General features: G+C 36.9%; 1 long non-coding RNA gene across 5 annotated transcripts in view; it reads left to right on the top strand.

The window, feature by feature from the left end:
- Positions 1 to 4,611: 4,611 nt before the first annotated feature.
- The window catches only part of LOC131382512 (uncharacterized), a 134,597-nt gene continuing 115,447 nt past the window's right edge, over positions 4,612 to 23,761 (top strand). For all 5 annotated transcript variants that reach the window (XR_009212052.1, XR_009212050.1, XR_009212051.1 and 2 more), the window contains exon 1: positions 4,612 to 4,760. This is a non-coding gene — a long non-coding RNA (uncharacterized LOC131382512). The remainder of the gene's footprint in view (positions 4,761 to 23,761) is intronic.

Below are 23,761 nucleotides of genomic sequence, written 5' to 3'. Positions count from 1 at the left end.
CAGAGATGTTGGGTGACTAGTGTCACTGAACAAGAATATTTTATAATAATTGTTTTTTTTCTGAGCAGTTGGTCCAAGAATGGGCTTGAAATAGTCAGTAATCTATGCTGTGCATAGACACACTGTCATCCAGACTTTGGCTGTTCCATTTATAGAATATAGGCAGAGCAGATTTAGCATAATCCTTAAGGTCCTAAGATTTTTGAAATAGCAAATGAGCATTGGCTTCAGTGTAAGGTCACCAGCTGCCTTATTTCCTAACAAGAAAGTCTAACTCTGAAGTTTTAAAGCCACACATTAACTTTTTCTCTCTAGCTGTAAAAATCCTCAATGCCATTTTCTCCAATATAAAACTATTTTATCTACACTGAAAATCTGTTCTTTAGTGTAGTCACTTCATCAATTATCTTAGCTTGATTTTCTGGATCACCTGCTGAAACTTCTATATTAGCACTTTCTGCATCACCTTGTACTTTTTATAGAGGCAGCTTGCTTTCTTAAATCTCAAGAAACAGTCTCTGCTTTCAAACTTTTCTTCTGCAGCTTTATTGCCTCTCTTACTGTTCATAGAACTGAAGACAGAGCATTGATCTGGATTCGGCTTTAGTGTATGTGAATGATGTGGCTGGTTTCATCTTCTATCCAGGCCACTACAACTTTCTCCATATTAGCAATGAAGCTGTTTTGCTTTCTTATCACGTGTGTTGACTAGAGTGTCATTTTAATTTTCTTCAAAAACTTTACTTTGCCTTCACAACTTAGCTAATGCTTTCCTGCAAAAATACTAGCTTTGGCCTACTTGGCTTTTGACATGCCAAGCCTAATCATTTCTAGCTTTTGATTTAAGGTGAGAAATGTATGACTCTTCCTTTTACTTGAACACTTAGAGCCCATTGCAAGGTTATTAATTGGCCTAATTTCAATATTGTTGTGTCTTCAGGAATAGAGAGGAGCAAGAGGAGGGAGAGAGATGAAGAAAAATCTGGTCAATGGAGCATTCTGAACACTAATAACATTTATTCTGCCTTATACAGGTCTAGTTCATGGTACTCCCAAATAATTACAAGAGTTGTTAAAGTCTCCAATTACAATAGTGAATTCATCTATTTCTCCTTGCAGATCTGTAAGTTTTTGCCTCATGTTGTTTGATGCTGTATTATGCATACATGTCAAGTATTGCTGTGTATTCTTGTAGCCTTGTCTCCTTTATCATTAGTTAATGCCCTTTATCCCTAAAAATGTTTCTTGGTTGAAGTCTGCTCTGTCTGAAATTGATACAGCTACTCCCACTTTCTTTGGATTAGTGTTAGCATTATATATTTTTCTCCCATTGATTTATAATCTTTCTCTAATATAAAACTGTTTTATCTACACTGAAAGTCTGTTCTTTAGTGTAATCATTTTCATCAATTATCTTATCTTGATCTTCTAGATCACTGGCTGCAGCCTCTATATTAGCACTTGCTGCATCACCTTGCACTTTTATTTATGGAAGTAGCTTCCTTTCTTAAATCTCATGAACTATCCTCTGTATCTTTTTACTTAAATTATGTTTCTTGTCAACAGCATATAACTGGGTCTTGAGTTTTGGTCTACTGTGACAATTACTGTCTTTTAATTGATGCATTTATACCATTGCTATTCAAAGTGATTATTAGTATAGTCTGGTTAATATCTACTATATTTATGATTGCTTTTTATTTTTTCCGTTGTCTCTGTCGTCTACTCTTTTTCTGTCTCTTGTGGTTTTAATTGAGCACTTTGTATAATGTTTTTATCTTGTCATAAGTTATATTTCTTTTTATGTATTTTTTAGTGATTGCCTGAGAGTTTGAATATACCTTGAAAACTAGTAAAAGTCCACTTTCAAATAACACTATACCACTTAATGAGTAGTATGAGTACATTCTGATAACAAAATAATTCTAATTCCTCCCTCTCATCTTTTGTGCCATTACCGTCATTCATTTTACTTATATATAAGGATATATAACATATGTTTATATTTTTTATATATGATATATACATAAATATATATAATTGACTACGTATTGCTATTTTTATTTTGAATAAACCATTATATGTTAGATTAATTAAGGATAAAAGGTTTTTATTTGTTATTCACTTATTCTTTATTTGATGCTCTTCTTTTTTCAATGTAGATTCAATGTCTCACATTATTAGATCCTGTCTAAAGAACTTCTTTTAACCTTTCTTGCAAGGCAAATTTGTCGATAAGTCACTTCAATTTTTATTTTGTTTAAAAAAGTATTTAGCTCATTTTCTGTTTTCAAGGGTAATTTTTTAGGACACATAATTCTAGGTTAGTTGTTTGCTCCCTCACTACTTTTAAATACTTCAATCTACAACCTTGGTTGCCAGATAATGCAACTGACTCTGAGGGAAATTAAATGAAATTTTCATTTTTATTTTATAAAAGGTATTTTTTCTCCCTCTAGTTTCATTCAGGATTTTTTCTCTTATCTTTGATTTTCTGTCATTTGAAAACGATAGGTTTTTATATATACATATATTGTATTTATCTTGCTTGATATTCTCTGAACTTCTTGGATTTGTGCTTTGGCGTCTGAAACAAATTGGAAGAAATTACCTATCATATGTTTTCAAACATTTCTTCTGTTTCTTTCTCTCTTTTTTTTCCTCTAGTATTTCCATTGCATATATATTAAATGTTGTGTAGTTATTCCCTTAGATATTCTCTCTTTTTTTTCAATCTTCACTCTCTTTGCTTTATAGTTTTGAAAGTTTCTATTCTAAGCTCAGAGATTCTTTTCTGAGCCACATCATGAGTACAAATAAGGCCATTAAAGGCATTGTTTATTAATATTTCTGTTACAAAGTTTTTTATCTCTAACATTTCTTTTTGGTTCTTTTTTTATGATATCCACTTTTACTGATTTTCCCTATGTAGTCTTTCATGCAGTCTACTTTATCCATTTGACCCCTAAGCATATTATTCAGAAATATTTAGAAATGTTTTCAATTCCAGGTCTGATAATTCCAGCATTCCTACCTTGTTTGGTTTTGCTGCTTGCTCTGCCTTTTAAAATTGTTCTTACCTTCTAGTAAATAGGCTTTTAATAACATGATAGTAAGGTATGGGAAGGGGCAGAAAGCCTTCTGCAATCCTATGATCTTGTGATTACATCTCAGTCATTTAGTGGGCCTAAACGTCTGTACTAGAAAATTCACAAGTGTTTCTTATTTTTTCTTTTTATCCTGAGATGGGGATTGATAGCTAGAGTGGGGTAGAGTTCAGTATTTTTCTTCCTCCACAGGAAAGGCTAGAGCCAACTGGAATTGGGTATTTCCCTTCTCCCAGGTTAGTTTGGCTTTTATAATATCCCACCAGGATAGGTTCTGGTCAAATAGTCTTTCCTAAGACAGACTTTCCTAATAAGAACAGAGTGTTCTGGCGTATCTTAAAATGATTCCTTTTCTCCTCTCCTTGCCGGAAGTGTAAAGAGATACCCCCACCCCAATACATACCATGATAAGCTGGTAAAGTTCCTGGAGGTAAAACTCACAAAACTGTGGGGCCCCTTGGGGTATATAACTCTACAGCTTGTCCTAAGTGAGCCTCCAAAAATTTGTCAATTGCAATTTAAGTTTTCCCATCCCAGCACTGATTTCCTCAGTGATTTCCATTTGTTAGTCTCTGCCCCAGTAAGCCATGATTTCCTACATTTTTCTGTCTGACTCTCCAGTCTTGGTTGCACCCATTCTTCCCATATCCGTATCTCTCTTAAAGATCCAAGAAGAGTTGTTGATACTTCAGTCTGTTCATATATTTACTTGTTTTAGTATAGATGGTGACTTGGACGCTCCTTACATGCAGAGCCAGAAACCCTAATGACTACCATTACTTTTTATAAACTTTCACTTTTTAAAAAATTTCCTTATTAGCCTGAGCACTGCAGTGTAATAAGATAAAGAAACAAGTCTAAGGATCTCTTCTTTATTTAAAAAAAAATATGTATTTTTTTCATTTGTGGTCTGTTTTATTTTTACTGGTTTTATTTTATAAAGTTTGTCAAACTTTTTATTGTCAAACTATAATAGTATCAAATTTTCTGGAAGAGCTATGTGCACTTCAGATGAAAGCATATTCTGTATTCTCAGGAAGTTAGGGTTTTGGGGCTTGAGTATCCTTTGCTTTATGTCAAGGTGGCAGTCTCCATTTTTTTATTGTTTGGACTTGTATAATAAACCTTTGTCATTTTCTATTATCATTGCTTATTTAATTTTATTTATCACTTTTCTTTATAGATTTTTCTATCTACAGGACGTATCTAGAATTTGTATATCAGAGTTCAGTTAAGAAAGTAAAACTGCTAGGAGTGATATGAAATATTTATTATAGAAATTAGATCTTATGGATTTATGAAATCCAGTGACGATATCTATAGAAAGCTGTTTTATCTTTTTATTATGGTGAGCCTGAAGTCACTGAAGGCCAAGAGTAGCAGTAATTACAAAGAGAAACTATACAGAAAGTAAGAGAGTGTGTGAACCAATTAGATCCAACAAAGAAAACTAGAACTAATGAGGTCAGAGTAGAACTCAATTATGATTCTCATGAACTCTAATTGTAGCAACATGACCAACTTACATCATAGCCTTTTGCCCTTTGTCATGAAGTTGTACATATAAATGGTTCAAAAATCAGAGAAGAAGAATGGAGACATCAAAAGGTATCTAGAGAAGTTCAGACTCAGCTTCTGCCTTATGCCAACAAAGTAAGTCAGATTCTGGTACTCCACATCAATCTTCAGAGCTTAGGACTAGGGCTCAACTTCCCCTTTCAAAGATAATGAAAATTTTCTGATAGTAAATTATAATATTTGTAGCTACATGGAAATGTACTTTCAGTTTAGCTAAGTATATAAAAAGAAAAAGAAAATAATTAAATATTTATTTGACTAGATATACATACACACACATTGTGCTGCATGGCAGACATGCTGATGTATAAATTATTTTGGCCATTTTAATATATAAAAATCCAAAAATATATTAATGTTATATACATTTAAAATGAAACTGACTGAGAATCTTAAAAGTCTAGAATCTATTAAAACCAATTTTACATTACATTTATTAACGGAAGCATAGGGTGTAGAGAAAACAGCTATAATCAATATATAAGGCATAATTTAATAATAATATAAATATTGTTTTTCAGAAAATTATTTACATAAATGTTGACTACAAAGTTAGCACTGATTAAAGTATGTAAATTTGAATCCGTGTGTTTTAAATTAGATAATACCTATCATACACTATATATGGGATGTGAAAAAATATACTATTTTTAATATTTCAATGATTTTGATAGATTATCAGTATTCCTTTTTATATATTAGTATACTGAATCTCAGAGAGGTTAAGTGTCTTGACCAAGTTTACAGAATAATTGGATGCGCCATGATGCAAATTCAAGACATCTTGAATTCAAAACCATGCCCTTTCCTCTATGCTTCCATGATTAGGTATAAAATAGATGAAGAAATATCATACATAATATTTACCATTTGTTTTGGAAGCTTAACATAATAAATTTTTGGTAAGTAAATGTATCAATAAATTATAAGGAATAGATACATGAAGTAACTCAGGAAACTGAAAATTGAAAAATATTATGAATAATTGTACATAACCATAGGGTTTCTTTTTTGTTTTTTTCTTTTTGGTTTTACTTTAAGTTCTGGAATACATGTGCAGAATGTGCAGGTTTGTTACACCGATATACATGTGCCATGGTGGTTTGCTGCAACTATCAACCCATAAGCCTCTCATGAATTAGGTATTTGTCCTAATGCTCTCTTTGCCTTTGGCCTCCACCTCCCCCACAGGCCACGTGTGTGATGTTTCCCTCCATGTGTCCATGTGTTCTCATTGTCAACTCCCACTTATTAGTGAGAAGATGTGATATTTGCTTTTCTCTTCCTGTGTCAGTTTGCTGAGAATAGTGATTTCTAACTTCATCTATGTCCCTGCAAAGGACACAAACTCATTATTTTTTATGGCTGCATAGTATTCCATGGTGTGTATGTGCCACATTTTCTTTATCCAGTCTATCATTGATGGATGTTTGGGTTGGTTCCAAGTCTTTGCTATTGTAAATAGTGCTGCAGTAAACATATGCGTGCATATATCCTTATAGTAGAATGATTTATAAACCTTTGGGTATATATCCAGTAATAGGATTGCTGGGTCATATGGTATTTCTGGTTCTAAATCCTTGAGGAATCAATCACTACACTGTCTTCCACAATGGTTGAACTAATTTACCTTCCCACAAACAGTGTAAAAATGTTTCTATTTCTCCACAGCCTTGCCACCATGTGTTTCCTAACTTCATAATAATCACCATTCTAACTGGCATGAGATCATGAGCTTTTTTTCATATGTTTGTTGGCCACAAAAATGTCCTCTTTTGAGAAATGTCTGTTTACATCCTTCGCCCACTTTTTGATAGGGTTGTTTTTTTCTTGTAAATTTCTTTAAGTTCCTTGTAGATTCTGGATATTGGATCTTTATCAGATGGGTAGACTGCAAAAATTTTCTCCCATTTTGTAGGTTGCCTGTTAACTCTAATGATAGTTCTTTTTTCTTTGCTGTGTGGAAGCTCTTTAGTTTGAGGAGATTCCACTTGTCGATTTTGGCTTTTGCCGCAATAGCTTTTGGTGTTTTAGTCATGAAGTCTTTGTCCATGCCTATCTCCTGAATGGTATTGCCTAGGTTTTCTTTTAGGGTTTTTATGGTTTTGAGTTTTACATTTAAGTCTGTAATCCATCTTGAGTTAATTTCTGTTTAAGGTGTAAGGAAGTGTTCCAGTTTCTGTTTTCTGCACATGGCTAACTAGTTTTCCCAGCAGCATTTATTAGATAGCAAATCCTTTCCCCATTGCTTTTTTTTTGTCAGGTTTGTCAAAGATCAGATGGTTGTAGATGTGTGGTATTATTTCTAATGTCTCTGTTCTGTTCCATTGATCTATATGTCTGTTGTCGTACCAGTACGATGCTGTTTTAGTTACCATAGCCTTGTAGTATATTTTGAAGTCAGTTAGTGTGATGCTTCCAGCTTTGTTCTTTTTGTTTAGGATTTTCTTGCCTATATGGGATATTTTTTGGCTTCATATAATTTTTTTTTTTCTTGAGATGGAGTCTCACTCTGTCACCCGGCTGGACTGCAGTGGTGTGATCTCGGCTCACTGCAACCTCCACCTCCCAGGTTTAAGTGATTCTCCAGCCTCAGCCTCCTGAGTAGCAAGGATTACAGGTGTGCTCCACCATGCCTGGCTAATTTTTTTTATTTTTATTTTTAGTAGAGACGGGGTTTCACCATGTTAGTCAGGCTGGTCTTGAACTCCTGACCTTAGGTGATCCACCTGCCTTGGCCTCCCAAAGTGCTGGGATTACAGGCGTGAGCCACTGAGCCCGGCAAAAATTTAAAGTAGTTTTTTTTTTTTTCTAATTCTGCAAAGAAAGTCAATGGTAGCTTGATGGGAATAGCATTGAATCTATAAGTTACTTTGGGTAGTAGGGCCATTTTCATGATATTGATTCTTTCTATCCATGAGCATGGAATTTTTTTTTCCATTTATTTGTGTCCTTATTTCCTTGAGCAGTTCTTTGTAGTTCTCCTTGAAGAGGTCCTTCACATCCCTTGTTAGCTGTATTCCTAGGTATTTTATTATCTTTGTAGCAATTGCAAATGAAGGTTCACTCATGATTTGGCTCTCTGCTTGTCTTTTGCTGGCGTATAGGAATGCTTGTGATTTTTGCACATTGATTTTGTATCCTGATACTTTGCTGAAGTTGCTTATCAGCCTATGGAGTTTTGGGCTGAGAGCATGGGATTTCCTGAATATACAATCATGTCATCTGCAAACACAGACAATTTGACATCCTCTCTTCCTATGTGAATACCCTTTATTTCTTTCTTTTGCCTGATTGCCCTGGCCAGAATTTCCAATACTATGTTGAATAAGAGTGGTGAGAGAGGGCATCCTTGTCTTGTGCCAGTTTTCAAAGGGAATACTTCCAGCTTTTGCCCATTCCATATGATATTGGCTATGAGTTTGACATAAATAGCTCTTATTATTTTGAGATATGTTCCATCAATACCTAATTTATTGAGAGTTTTTAACGTGAAGGGATGTGGAATTTTATCAAAGGCCTTTTCTGCATCTATTGAGATAATCATGTGGTTTTTGTCATTTGTTCTGTTTATGTGATGGATCATGTTTATTGATTTGTGTATATTGAACCAGCATTGCATCCCAGGGATGAAGTTGACTTGATCATGGTGGATAAGCTTTTTGATGTGCTGCTGTATTCAATTTGCCAATATTTTATTGAGGATGTTTACATAGATGTTCAACAGGGATATTGGCCTGAAGTTATCTTTTTTTGTTGTGTCTCTGCCAGGTTTTGGAATCAGGATGATGCTGACCCCAAAAAAAGAGTTTGGGAGGAGTCCCTCTTTTTTTATTGTTTGACATAGTTTCAGAAGGAATGGTACCAGCTCCTCTTTGTACCTCTGGTAGAATTCAGCTATGAATCTATCTGATCCTGCACTTCTTTTTATTGGTAGGCTATTACTGCCTCAATTTCAGAACTTCTTATTGGTCTATTCAGGAATTCAACTTCTTCATGGTTTAGTCTTGGCAAGGTGTCTGTGTCCAGGAATTTTTCCTATCTTCTAGATTTTCTAGTTTATTTGTGTAGAGGTGTTTATAGTATTCTCTAATGGTAGTTTGTATTTCTGTGGGAACAGTGGTGATATTCTCTTTATCATTTTTTGTTGTGTCTATTTGATTCTTCTCTCTTTTCTTCTTTATTAGTCTAGCTAGCAATATATCTATTTTGTTACTATTTTCCAAAAAAACAGCTCTTGGATTCATTGCTTTTTTGAAGGATTTTTCATGTGTCTATCTCCCTCAGTTCTTCTCTGATCTTAGTTATTTCTTGTCTTCTGCTGGCTTTTGAATTTGTTTGCTGTTGCTTCTCTAGTTCTTTTAATTGTGATCTTAGGGTGTCAATTTCAGATCTTTCCCACTTTCTGATGTGGGCATTTAGTGCTATAAATTTCCCTCTTACACTAGTTAAGCTGTGTCCCAGAGATTCTGGTACATTGTCTCTTTGTTCTCATTGGTTTCAAAGAACTTCGTTATTTCTGCCTTAACTTTTGTTATTTACCCAGTAGTCTTTCAGGAGCAGGTTGTTCAATTTCCATGTGTTTGTGCAGTTTTGAGTGAATTTCTTAATCCTGCATTCTAATGTGATTGCACGGTGGTCAGAGAGACTGTTTGCTATGATTTCCATTTTATTTTTATTTTTTGCATTTGCTGAGGAGTGTTTTATTTCCAATTATGTAGTTGATTTTAGAATAAGTGCCATGTGGCACTGAGAAGACTTAATTTGGGATGTAGAGTTCTGCAGATGTCTGTTAGGTCCACTTGATCCAGAGGTGAGTTCAAGTCCTGAATATCCTTGTTAATTTTCTGTCTCGTTGACTTGTTTAATACTGACAGGGGTATTAAAGTCTCCCACTATTATTTTATGGGAGTCTATGCCTCTTTGTAGGTCTCTGAGAACTTGTTTTATGAATCTGGGTTCTGCCTCAGCCTCCTGAGTAGCTGGGATTACAGGTGTGTGCCACTATGCCTTCCTTGTCTGTTTTGATCTACGTTGGTTTAAAGCCTGTTTTATCAGAGACTAGGATTGCAACCCCTGCTTTTATTTTCTTTCCATTTTCTTGGTAAATATTCCCCCATTCCTTTATTTTGAGCCTATGTGTGTCCTTGCAAGTGAGATGGGCCTCTTCAGTACAGCACACCTTTTGTTCTTGACTCTTTATCCAATTACCAGTCTGTGTCTTTTAATTGGGGTATTTAGCCCATTTACTTTGATTATTGTTATGTGTGAATTTGATTCTGTCATCATGATGCTAGCTGGTTGTTTTGCACATTAGTTGATGAAGTTTCTTCATAGAGTCATTGATCTTTATATTGTGGTGTGTTTTTGCAGTTGCTGGTACCAGTTTTTTCTTTCCATAATTAGTGCCTCCTTCAGGAGCTCTTGTAAGGCTGCCCTGATGGTGACAAGATCCCTCAGCAGTTGCTTGTCTGTAAAAAATTTTATTTCTCCTTTGCTTATGAAGTTTAGTTTGGCTGCACATGAAATCCTGGTTTAAAAATTATTTTATTTAAGAATGCTGAATATTGGCCCCACTCTCTTCCAGTTTGTAGGGTTTCCACAGAGAGATCCACTGTTAGTCTGATGGGCTTCCCTTTTAGGTGACCTGACCTTTCTCTCTGGCTGCCTTTAACATTTTTTCCTTCATTTCAACCTTACATAATCTGACGATTATGTGTCTTGGGGTTGATCTTCTCGAGGAGCATCTTTTTGGTATTCTCTGTATTTCCTGAATTGAATGTTGGCCTGTCTTGCTAGGTTAGGGAAGTTCTCCTGATAATATCCTGAAGTGTGTTTTCCAACTTGGTTCCATTCTCCCTGTCACTTTCAGGTATACCAATCAATTGTAGGTATGGTCTTTTCACATAGTCCCATACTTCTCGGAGGCTTTGTTCAATCCTTTTCATTCTTTTATCTCTAATCTTGTCTCACGCCTTGTTTAAGCAAGTATGATCTTCAAACTCTGAAATCCTTTCTTCCATTTGCTTGATTTGGCTTCTGATACTTGTGTATGCTTCACGATGTTATCATGCTGTGTTTTTCAGCTCCGTCAGGTCATATATGTTCCTCTCTAAACTGGTTATTATAGTTAGCAATTTCTGTAACATTTTATCAAGGTTCTTAGCTCCCTTGCATTGGGTTAAAACATGCTCCTTTAGCTCAGAGGAGTTTGTCATTACCCACCTTCTGAAGCCTACTTCTGTCAATTCATCAATCTCATTGTCCATTCAGTTTTGTGCCCTTGCTGGAGAGGAGTTGAAATGATTTGGAGGAGAAGAGGCATTCTGGTTTTTGGAATTTTCAGCATTTTTGCACTGCTTTTTTTTTGTTGTTGTTGTTGTTGTTCGTTTTTTTTTGTTTTTATCTTTGTGGATTTATCTACCTTTGATTTTTGAGGCTGATGACCTTTGGATGGGGTTTTTGTGTGGGGTCTTTTTTGTTGATGTTTTTGTTGTTGATTTCTGTTTGTTATTTTTTCTTCTAAAAGTCAAGCCCCTCTTCTGCAGGTCTGCTGCAAGTTGCTGGAGGTCCACTCCAGACCCTGTTTTCCTGGATATCACCAGCGGAGGCTGCAGAACTGCAAAGATTACTGCCTGTTCCTTCCTCTGGAAGCTTCATCCCAGGGGGGCACTGGACTGATGCCAGCCAGAGCTCTCCTGTTTGAGGTGTCTGTTCACCCCTGTTGGGAAATCTCTCTCAGTCAGGAGACACGGGGGTCAGGAAAGCACTTGAGGAGGCTGTCTGTCCCTTAGCAGAGCTGGTGTGCTCTACTGGGAGAATCCCTCTTGTCAGGATCAGCTGCCCTCTTCAGAGCTGACATTCAGGAAAAATTAAGTCCGCTGAAGCTTGGCCCACAGCTGCCCCTTCCCCGAAGTGCTCTGTCCCAGGAAGATGAGGGTTTTATCTGTAAGCCCCTGACTGGGGCTGCTGCATTTCCTTTGGAGATGCCGTGTCCAGTGAGGAGGAATTTAGAGAAGCAGTCTGGCCACAGGTGCTTTGCTCTGCTGTGGTGAATTCTGCCCAGTCCAAATCTCTCAGTCTCCTTAGCACTGTCAGGGGAAAACTGCTTACTACAACCTCAGTAATGCTGGATGCTCCTCCCCCACAGAGCCCTATCATCCCAGTCTGGAGACTGCTGTGCTGGCAGTGAGAATTTCAAGCCAGTGGTTTTCAGCTTGTTGGGCTCCATGGGAGTGAAACCCACTAAGTGAGACCACTGGATTCCCTGGTTTCAGCCCCCTTTCCAGGGGAGTGAATGGTTCTGTCTTACTGGGGTTTCAGACACCACTGGGGTATGAAAAAAACTCCTTCAGTTAGCTCGGTGCCTGCCTAAACAGCTGCCCACTTTTGTGCTTGAAATCCAGGACCTTGGTGGTGTAGGCTCACAAGGGAATCTCCTGATCTGTGGATTGCAAAAGCCGTGGGAAAAGTATAGTACCCTGGCTTGGTAGCACAGTCTCTTATGGCTTCCCTTGGGTGGAGGAAGGAGGTCCCCTGGCTTCTTGCACTTCCTGGGTGTAGCAACACCCCACCCTGCTTCTGCTCACTCTCCTTGGGTTGCACCCACTGACTAACCAGTCCCAGTGAGATGAAATGGGAATCTCAACTGGAAATGCAGAAATCACCCATCTTCTGCATTGGGAGCTGCAGACTGGAGCTGTTTCTATTTGACCATCTTGGCCCCTCCCTCCCATAGGTATTCTTATTTCAGGCACTGAGGATCATATATTTATATTGATGAAGTAATGTTGCTTTGTCTAAGGTAATGATATTTGATTTACAAAAATCCAGAAAACTCAACAGCCACCAAATAACAGGGATTCATTATGATATATGGAACATTTTATCACAACTTTTAGAAAGACAGAAAACATGAGGAAAATTGAAGAATAATACTGCATTAAAGAGAGATACAGTAAATTTAAAATTTTAAGAAAGGTAATAGTTAAAATCTTTTTTCAATCAAACTTTGCTTAGCATAGTTTGAAGTTGGGTAATGTGATCCCTCCTGTTTTCTTCTTTTTGCTTAGTCTTAGCTATTTGGGCTCTCTTCTGGTTTTGTATGAATTTCAGAATAGTGCTTCTAATTCTGTGAGGAATGACGTTGGTAGCTTGATAGAAATAGCATTGAATCTGTAAATTGCGTTGAGCACTATGGCCATTTTTATATTGATTCTTCCAATCCATGGGCATAAAATATTTTTCCATTTATTTGTGTCATCTTTGATTTCCTTCAGCAGTGTTTTGCAGTTCTCCTTGTAGAGACTGTTCACCTCCTTCATTAGCTGTATTCACAGATATTTGATTTTCTTTGTGGCTATTGTAAGTGGAATGTGTTCTTGATTTTACTCTCAGCCTGGATCTTGTTGAGTGTATAAAATGCTGCTGATTTTTGTACATTGATTTTGTATCCTAAAATTTTACTAAACTAGTTTATCAGTTTCAGGAGCCTTTTGAAAGATTAAGATATTCTAGGTATAGGGTCTTACTGTCAGTGAACAGAGATAGTTTGACTTATTTTCTTATTTGGATACCTTTTATTTATTTCTTTTGCCTGATTGTTTTTGCTAGGTCTTCTAGTGCTATGTTGAATAAGAGTGGTAAGAGTGAGCATCCTTGTCTCTTCCCAGTTCTTAAGGGAAATGCTTTCTAGCTTTTGCCCATTCAGTATGATGTTGGCTGTGGGTTTGACATAGATGGCTTTTATTTGAGGTATGTTTTTTGATGCCTAATCTGTTGAGAGGTTTTTATGAAGATGTTGGATTTTACTGAAAGCTTTTACATCATCTATTGAGATGATCATATGGCTTTCACTTCTGATTCTGTTTATGTGGTGAATTACATTTATTGCTTCAGATCCCAGGAATAAAGCCACAGTAAGCAAAACACCTTGAGTCTGGTTCCAAAACAGACACGTAGACAAATAGAACAAAATGGAGAACCCAGAAACAAAGCTGAACATCTACAGCTATCTGATCTTTGACAAGGCTGATAAAAACAAGAAACGGGGAATGGATTCTCTATTTGATACATTGTGCTGGGATAATTGGTTAACCATATGCAGAAGATTGAAGTTGGACACCTGATTTTTGCCATGTACAAAAATTAACTCAAAATGGATCAAAGATTTAAATATGTCATCAGACTATAAAAATCCTAGAACACAATCCAAGAAATATTCTTCTCAACATCAGTCATGGCAAATAATTTTTGGCTAAGTCTCCAAAAGCAGTTTCAATAAAAATAAAAATAGACAAATAGGACCTAATTAAACTACAGAGCTTCTGCTCAGGGAAAAGGAAAACAAAAAACAACAAAAACCAAAAAAACTATCAACAGAGCAACAGATGACCTACAGAATGGAAGAAGATATTCACAAAGTATGCATCTGACAAAGGCAACAAATTAAGCAAAAAACAAATAACCCTATTAAAAATAGGCAAAGGATATGAATAGACACGTCTCAAAAGAAGACATACAAGTGACCAACAAACATGAAAAAATTCTCAGTGTCACTAATCATCAGAGAAATGCAAATTAAAACTACAATAAGATATCATGTCACACGTCAGAATGGCTATTATAAAAAAGTCAAAAAATGTCAGTTGCTGGCAAGGCTGCAGAGAAAAAGTAATGCTCATACGCTGTTAGTGGGAATGTAAATTAGTCTAGCGACTGTGGAAAGCAGTCTGGAGATTTCTCAAAGAACTTAAAACACAGCTACCATTCTACTCAACAGATCTCTTATTGGGTAAATACCCCCTTCAAAAAAGTAAATTATTCTATCAAAAAGACATATGCACTTGTGTGTTAATTGTGCCATTTGCAATAACAGAGACATGGAATCAACCCAGGTGATCATCAGTGGCAGACTGGATGAAGAAAATGTGGCATACATACATCATGGAGTACTACACAGCCATAAAACAAATGAAATCATGTCCTTTGCAGCAACGTGGATGGAGCTGGAGGCCATAATCTTAAACAAATTAATGCAGAACCAGAAATTTAAAGGCCACATGTCCTTATTTAGAAGTGGCAGCTAAACATTGATCACACATGGACATAAATGTGGGAACAACAGACACTTGGAATAATAAAGAGTGGAGGGTGAATGGGTTAAAAAACTACCTATTGGGTACTATGATTACTACCTGGATCATGGGATTCTGTGGACTCCAAACCTCAGCATAATGCTATATTCCAATGTAACAAATCTTCACATGTCCCCCCATACGTGAACTAAACAGTGAAATCATAAAAAGAAAGAAAGATCTGTGCACAGACAGAATAGGTCACTTTCTAAGCTAACAGATACAAATAATAAAAATTAATAACAACATACAAAAGGCAATAAATATTTTTGCTGAGATTGTATATTTTATAATTTCTACTGTGAAAGTCCTCACCTTACAAACAAAAACTATTTTAATTGTTCTTTAATCTCTCACTTTTACTGAGATTCATAACTTGCTGAGGATATTGTATTAACGCATAAATGAGTTTTATGGACAAAGTCACTGTATCTTGAATGTTTATGAATTAAGTTGCTAGTATGTTATGGTTGCAGAAGCTGAAAAGTAATTTATTAGAAACTGTGTTAAATGTATTCATCCTGGGATTATTTTTATGTACAGACATGCCAAATCCTCTTTCAAATACAAAATATATTGGAGAATGATGCCAAGAAATACAAAGCCAGCGTATTCCTTTCTATTCCTTCCTGGAAATAAGTGATGTGTAGGGATTTAGAACCAGATACAGTGTTTTCAAGTGGTAGTTTGACCCTTCACAATTAGTGAAATAATTATACCAAACTTCTCTGTCTTTCTCTGTGGATAGGGATGTTAATAACTATATCATGATAATTATTTCAGTCTAACTTAGTAGTATTTAATAGTAAATAATACATTCCTAGAACCTTATTTTTCCTGAATTATAATTAAAGAAATGCTCATATTACTGATTGAAACAAATTATGGGGAAAGGTTTTACTTAAACTGAAGTTGGGTTTTGTTTTTCTTTAATTTGCATAATTGTATTCACAGCCCTGACAAGTGTCCTTATTAGGAAGATCAGTTCCAAAATCTGCTTTTGAAATTGCCAAATACTGGTTTTCCCTAAGAGTATTTTTCTCTGGAGACTTACATATGGCTACAACTCATCACTGAAATAGCAGATTTAATGCGATCTCTACAGAGGTGGTAAACAAAACTAGTTGTCCCTGGAGTTTTGTTTCATTTTTCCTTTGGGTAGTTAATCAGAACTCATCAGTTGGATGGAGTCAGCTGTTGGTGGTAAAAGGCCTTTGCACGAGGTCAGCATTCTTGCTATACAACATGTTCCCAGGATTCTTGGAGTGCAGTTAGTTCTTAGCCCTTGGTATGCATGCTCCGTATTGTTTTCTCTGGGTCTGTATATATGTCTGTCCTAGGGAAGCTAGGTAATCCTTAAACCCTATTATGATAACCTGTAAATATTTATTGCCATGTGGCAGTAGAGTGCATTCTTTCTTATGTGGCATCCTCTTCCCTTTGTCTAGCCTGCCATTTTAGGAAAAGCCATTTCTGCTGGAAATGTGCCCAAGATGCATATCTATGAATATTTATGGCATAATGACCCATCAGTTAACTGCATACATTCTGCTATCTCTCTTCCTGTTAATTTTCCCCTAACTATCCTGTGTCATATCTGAACAATGTGAAAATAATTTTGTGTTTCTGTGTTCGGCTTGAATCAGGAGGCTTTACCTGAATATCTTAGCTGAAGTGACCCCAGACACTCTCATATGTTTATTTTTATCGATATAAATAGCTACAACTGAAAATATCTTATGTAGCAGTTTTTATGTTTATAGTGACACAATTATTGTCTCTTTTGCTTACTTCTATATCTGGACGACCTTGAGCTGTTCCCAGAACACACTAAACCTTGAGCAAAGATCATCCAGATTTTGTATTAACAAAAGAATACATGAAATAAACATGGAAAAGTGCTCTGAAAACCCCAAAGCTCTAAACAATTATTTTGGCATCCCTAAAAATAACTATTAATATATTTAGTATCATGATTTATATCATTAGTTACTGAGACTATGGATTTAATACCATACTAATCAGAACACTATAATGACGCAATATAAAATGAGCATTTTTTTTTCTTAGTCCAATACATGAACAGATACAGTTAGTTATCCTCCAACACCATTTTTCCCTTTGAGATTTAGAACCTCTTGAGTTTTAGCTGGACACAGGGCTGCTTTGCTAAAGACAATTACTTTGTGGCATACTTGGAGATATTTGAGGCTATGTGACCACATGTTTGCCAATGCAATATTAAAGAAAGCTATGCATACTTTTATTTTTTAACTTTAACAAAACTGGGAGCACCCTCATTTTCTTCTTTCACTTTGAAACATGGATTTGGGTGTAGATTTAATGATAATAAATGGGGTAGCTGGGTAGCTATCTTGTATTTACATGTGAGTGATAAAGCCATGTGCTGAGAATGATAGAGTAATAAGATAAAACAAAATTAAGCTTCTAACATTGTAAAGATTCCCTTTCAGAATTGAAATTCTTTTATTCAAGTCAGAAAATCAAAGAGGAATAAACATTGATATTTTTAGTCATTTTGTTACAGGCTACACCTATGTTTTAACTAAATGTATATGCACTCGTATCACTTTAGCCACCAAAAATATAGTTATGTCCTATACAAGTGATGTTCAACAAAAATTAATGCAGTGGAAAAAAAAGTTCTGTATCTTCATTGTCCAGAATGATATCCACTAGCTTCAAATGACTATACAGCATTTCAAACGTGGCTAGTGCAATTGAAAAAATAAATTTTTATTTTATTTTATTTTACTAACTTAAATCTAAATTTAACTAGTTATATATGAATAGTTGATACCATATTGAATAGCTTAGTTCTAAACCTTGCCCTTCTTAAGAAATATGTGCCTTAATAACCTCAATTTCAGAAATGCTATTATTCAGACAACAATTTTAATGTTTCCTGTACCCTTTAAAAATATTAATGTCAGCCCCCACTCTCTTCTGGCTTGTAGAGTTTCTGCCGAGAGATCAGCTGTTAGCCTGATGGGCTTCCCTTTGTGGGTAACCCGACCTTTCTCTCTGGCTGCCCTTAACATTTTTTCCTTCATTTCAACTTTGGTGAATCTGACAATTATGTGTCTTGGAGTTGCTCTTCTCGAGGAGTATCTTTGTGGCGTTCTCTGTATTTCCTGAATCTGAATGTTGGCCTGCCTTGCTAGATTGGGGAAGTTCTCCTGGATAATATCTTGCAGAGTGTTTTCCAACTTGGTTCCATTCTCCCCGTCATTTTCAGGTACACCAATCAGACGTAGGTTTGGTCGTTTCACGTAGTCCCAAATTTCTTGGAGGCTTTGTTCATTTCTTTTTATTCTTTTTTCTCTAGACTTCCCTTCTCGCTTCATTTCATTCATTTCATCTTCCATCTGCGATACCCTTTCTTCCAGTTGATCGCATCTGCTACTGAGGCTTCTGCAATCTTCACGTAGTTCTCGAAACTTGGCTTTCAGCTCCTCCATCTCCTTTAAGCCCTTCTCTCCATTGGTTATTCTAGTTATCCATTCTTCTAATTTTTTTTCAAAGTTTTTAACTTCTTTGCTATTGTTTTGAATTTCCTCCCGTAGCTCAGAGTAGTTTGATCGTCTGAAGCCTTCTTCTCTCAACTCGTCAAAGTCATCCTCCATCCAGCTTTGTTCCATTGCTGGTGAGGAACTGCGTTCCTTTGGAGGAGGAGAGGTGCTCTGCTTTTTAGAGTTTCCAGTTTTTCTGCTCTGTTTTTTCCCCATCTTTGCGGTTTTATCTACTTTTGGGCTTTGATGATGGTGATGTACAGATGGGTTTTTGGTGTGGATGTCCTTTCTGTTTGTTAGTTTTCCTTCTACCAGACAGGACCCTCAGCTGCAGGTCTGTTGGAGTTTACTAGAGGTCCACTCCAGACCCTGTTTGGCTGGGTGTCAGCAGCGGTGGCTGCAGAACAGCGGATTTTCGTGAGACCACCAATTCAGCTGTCTGATAGTTCCTCTGGAAGTTTTGTCTCAGAGGAGTACCTGGCCCAGTGAGGTGTCAGTCTTTCCCTTCTGGGGGGGGTGCCTCCCAGTTAGGCTGCTCAGGGGTGAGGGACCCACTTTAGGAGGCAGTCTGTCCGTTCTCAGATGTCCAGCTGCGTGCTGGGAGAACCACTACTCTCTTCAAAGCTGTCAGTCAGACAGGGACGTTTAAGTCTCTGGAGATTCCTGCTGACTTTTTGTTTGTCTGTGCCCTGCCCCCAGAGGTGGAGCCTACAGAGGCAGACAGGCCTCCTTGAGCTGTGGTGGGCTCCACCCAGTTCGAGCTTCCTGGCTGCTTTGTTTACCTAAGCAAGCCTGGGTAATGGCGGGCGCCCCTCCCCCAGCCTTGCTGCCGCCTTGCAGCTTGATCTCAGACTGCCGTGCTAGCAATCAGCGAGACTCCGTGGGCATAGGACCCTCCGAGCAACTTCAGCAAAGTCTCAGGATACAAAATCAATGTACAAAAATCACAAGCATTCTTGTACACCAATCACAGACAAACAGAGAGCCAAATCATGAGTGAACTCCCATTCACAATTGCTTCAAAGAGAATAAAATACCTAGGAATCAAACTTACAAGGGATGTGAAGGACCTCTTCAAGGAGAACTACAAACCACTGCTCAATGAAATCAAAGAGGATACAAACAAATGGAAGAACATTCCATGCTCATGGGTTGGAAGAATCAATATCGTGAAAATGGCCATACTGCCCAAGGTAATTTATAGATTCAATGCCATCCCCATAAAGCTACCAATGACTTTCTTCACAGAATTGGAAAAAACTACTTTAAAGTTCATATGGAACCAAAAAAGAGCCCGCATTGCCAAGTCAATCCTAAGCCAAAAGAACAAAGCTGGAGGCATCACGCTACCTGACTTCAAACTATACTACAAGGCTACAGTAACCAAAACAGCATGGTACTGGTACCACAACAGAGATATAGATCAATGGAACAGAACAGAGCCCTCAGAAATGATGCCGCATATCTACAACTATTTGATCTTTGACAAACCTGACAAAAACAAGAAATGGGGAAAGGATTCCCTATTTAATAAATGGTGCTGGGAAAACTGGCTAGCCATATGTAGAAAGCTGAAACTGGATCCCTTCCTTACACCTTATACAAAAATTAATTCAAGATGGATTAAAGACTTAAATGTTAGACCTAAAACCATTAAAATCCTACAAGAAAACCTAGGCAATACCATTCAGGCCATAGGTGTGGGCAAGGACTTCATGTCTAAAACACCAAAAGCAATGGCAACAAAAGCCAAAATTGACAAATGGGATCTCATTAAACTAAAGAGCTTCTGCACAGCAAAAGAAACTACCATCAGAGTGAACAGGCAACCTACAAAATGGGAGAAAATTTTTGCAACCTACTCATCTGACAAAGGGCTAATATCCAGAATCTACAATGAACTCAAACAAATTTACAAGAAAAAAACAAACAACCCCATCAAAAAGTGGGCAAAGGACATGAACAGACACTTCTCAAAAGAAGACATTTATGCAGCCAGAAAACACATGAAGAAATGCTCATCATCACTGGCCATCAGAGAAATGCAAATCAAAACCACAGTGAGATACCATCTCACACCAGTTAGAATGGCCATCATTAAAAAATCAGGAAACAACAGGTGCTGGAGAGGATGTGGAGAAATAGGAACACTTTTACACTGTTGGTGGGACTGCAAACTAGTTCAACCATTGTGGAAGTCAGTGTGGTGATTCCTCAGGGATCTCGAACTAGAAATACCATTTGACCCAGCCATCCCATTACTGGGTATATACCCAAAGGAGTATAAATCATGCTGCTATAAAGACACATGCACACGTATGTTTATTGCGGCACTATTCACAATAGCAAAGACTTGGAACCAACCCAAATGTCCAACAACAATAGACTGGATTAAGAAAATGTGGCACATATACACCACGGAATACTATGCAGCCATAAAAAATGATGAGTTCGTGTCCTTTGTAGGGACATGGATGAAACTGGAAAACATCATTCTCAGTAAACTATCGCAAGGACAAAAAACCAAACACCGCATGTTCTCACTCATAGGTGGGAACTGAACAATGAGAACTCATGGACACAGGAAGGGGAACATCACATTCCGGGTACTGTTGTGGGGTGGGGGGTGGGGGGGGCGGGGACAGCATTAGGAGATATACCTAATGCTAAATGACGAGCTAATGGGTGCAGGAAATCAACATGGCACATGGATACATATGTAACAAACCTGCACATTGTGCACATGTACCCTAAAACCTAAAGTATAATAAAAAAAAAAATTAATGTCATGAAGGAAATATAAGAAGGGAAATTATTTCAAAATTATAAATTAATAATAAACTTTTGATTGGCTCTTGAATTAAAAAACAAAATTGTTATAAAGAATATTAAAAAGCACACATTCTTTAGATAACTGGAGAAATTTGAATAGAAAGTCTATATTTGATATTAATATTTTATCACTATTATTCTTTAATTTCTAATTCTTATGGGTACATAGTAAGTGCAAGTAAATTTTTTTTTAAGGCAGTCTTACTCTGTTGCCCAGGCTGGAGTGCAGTGGCATGATCTCAACTCGTTGCAACCTCCATCTCCTGGGTTCAACTCATTATCATACCTCAGGCTCCTGAGTAGCTGAGATTACAAGCGCACGCCCAGCTAATTTTTTGTATTTTTAGTAAAGATGGGATTTCGCCATGTTGGCCAGGCTGCTCTTGACTCCTGGCCTCAAGTGATCTGCCCGCCTTAGCCTCCCAAAATGCTGGGATTATAGGCCCCAGCCACCAAGCTGGGCCAGGTGTATGTATTTAAAGGATGTATGAGATATATTGACACAAGGATACAATGAGTAATAAGCACATCAGTCTAAATGCCGTGTCTATTACCTCAAGCATTTATCATTTCTTTCTTACAAATATTCCAATTTCACCCTTTTAGTTATTTTTAAATGTACAATCATTATCGACTGTAAGTTACTTCATCATGCTATAAAATACTAGATCTTATTCATTCTACCTGACTATATTTTTGTATCCATTAACTTCCTCATTTCCCCTCACCCTCCCAAATACTCTTCTCAGTCTCTGGTAACCATCATTCTACTCTCTATTTCCGTTAGTTCAATTGTTTGAATGTTTAGCTCCCACAAATGAGTGAGAATATGCAAACTTTGTCTTTTTGCACCTGGTTTATTTCATTTAATATAATATCAACCAGCTCTATCCATACTGTTTCAAATGACAGGATCTCATTTCTTATGGCTGACTAGTACTCCATTGTAAATATGTATCACATTTTAATTATCCATTCATCTGTTGATAGACACTTAGGTTGCTTCTAAATATTGGCTATTGTGAATAGTGCTGCAATAAACATTGGAATGCAAGTATCTCTTTGATATACTGATTTCCTTTCTTTGGGATAGATAGCTAGCAGTGGGATTGCAGCTGTCTTTGTAATTTTTTTGAGAATAGGGTCTCACTCCATTGCCCAGGCTGGAGTGCAGTGGTGCAATCACAGCTCACTGAGGCCTTGACCTCCTTTCTCATCCTCCCAAAATAGCTGGGACTAAAGGTGTCTGCCACAATTCTTGACTTTTTTTCTTTTTTTTTTTTTTGAGATGGAGTCTTGCTCTGTCGCCCTGGCTGGAGTGCAGTAGCGTGATCTCCGCTCACTGCAAGCTCCGCCTGCCGGGTTCACGCCATTCTCCCGTCTCAGCCTCCAGAGTAGCTGGGACTACAGGCACCCACCACCACGCCCGGCTAATTTTTTGTATTTTTTTTAAATAGAGACAGGGTTTCACCGTCTTAGCCAGGATGATCTCTATCTCCTGACCTCATGATCTGCCGGCCGACTAATTTTTTGTATTTTTTGTAGAGATAAAGTCTCCCCATGTTGCCCAGGCTGGTCTCGTACTCCTGGGCTCTAATGATCCACCTGTCCACCTGCCGCTGCCTCCCAAAGTTTTGGGGTTAAAGGCAGGAGCCACCACACTTGACCTATTGGACATTTTCTGAAAAGCTTCCAAACTGTTCTTCATAATGGTTGTGCTAATTTGTATCTCCTTTAACAGTGTATGAGGGTTCCCTTTTGCTCACATCATCATTTGCATTTATTACTGCCTGTCTTTTGGATAAAAGCCATTTTAACTGGGGTGAGATGATAATCTCATTGTAGTTTTGATTTGCATTTCTTTAATGATCAATGATGTTGAGCACCATTCAATGTAACTGTCATTTTTATGTCTTGAGAAATGTCTATTTAGATATTTTGCCTATTTAATTGAATTCTTATATTTTTTTAGTTGTTTGAGCTCTTTATATATTCTGGTTATTAATCTCTTGTTAGATGGATAGTTGGCAAATATTTCTCTCATTCTGTGGGTTGTTTCTTTGTTTTTTTTTTTTGTTTGTTTTGCTGTGCAGAAGCTTTTAAACCTGATGTAATCCCATTTGTCCATTTTTGCTTTGCTTGCCTGTGCTTCTGAGGTATTACTCAAGAAATGTAAGTTCAGATCAATGTCTTAGGAGCTTCCCCCAAGTTTTCTTCTACTAGTTTCATGTTTTGAGGTCTTAGATTTAAGCCTTTAATTCATTTTGATTTGATCTTTGTGTACTTAAAATTTCACCAAACATTTAGCAGTAAAGCCTTGAGGTCCTTGGCTTGTCTTTGCTGGATGACTTTTAATCATGGCTTTGATATCATTACTTGTTATGGGTCTACTTAGGTTTTGGATTTCTTCATGATTTGATATTGTTAGGTTGTATGTGTCTAAGAATATATCCATTCCTTCTAGGTTTTCCAATTTATTGGTATATAGCTGTTTATAGTATTCTCCAGCCATCCTTTGAATTTTTACAGTATGAGTTGTTATGTCTTCTTTTCCATCTCTAATTTTATTTGAATA

This window comes from Hylobates moloch, unplaced genomic scaffold (assembly GCF_009828535.3).
Source record: "Hylobates moloch isolate HMO894 unplaced genomic scaffold, HMol_V3 SCAFFOLD_2, whole genome shotgun sequence".
Classification (NCBI taxonomy): Eukaryota; Metazoa; Chordata; class Mammalia; order Primates; family Hylobatidae; genus Hylobates; species Hylobates moloch.
The sequence above is the reverse complement of the archived record's forward strand: the minus strand, read 5'-3'. Positions and strand labels throughout refer to the sequence as shown.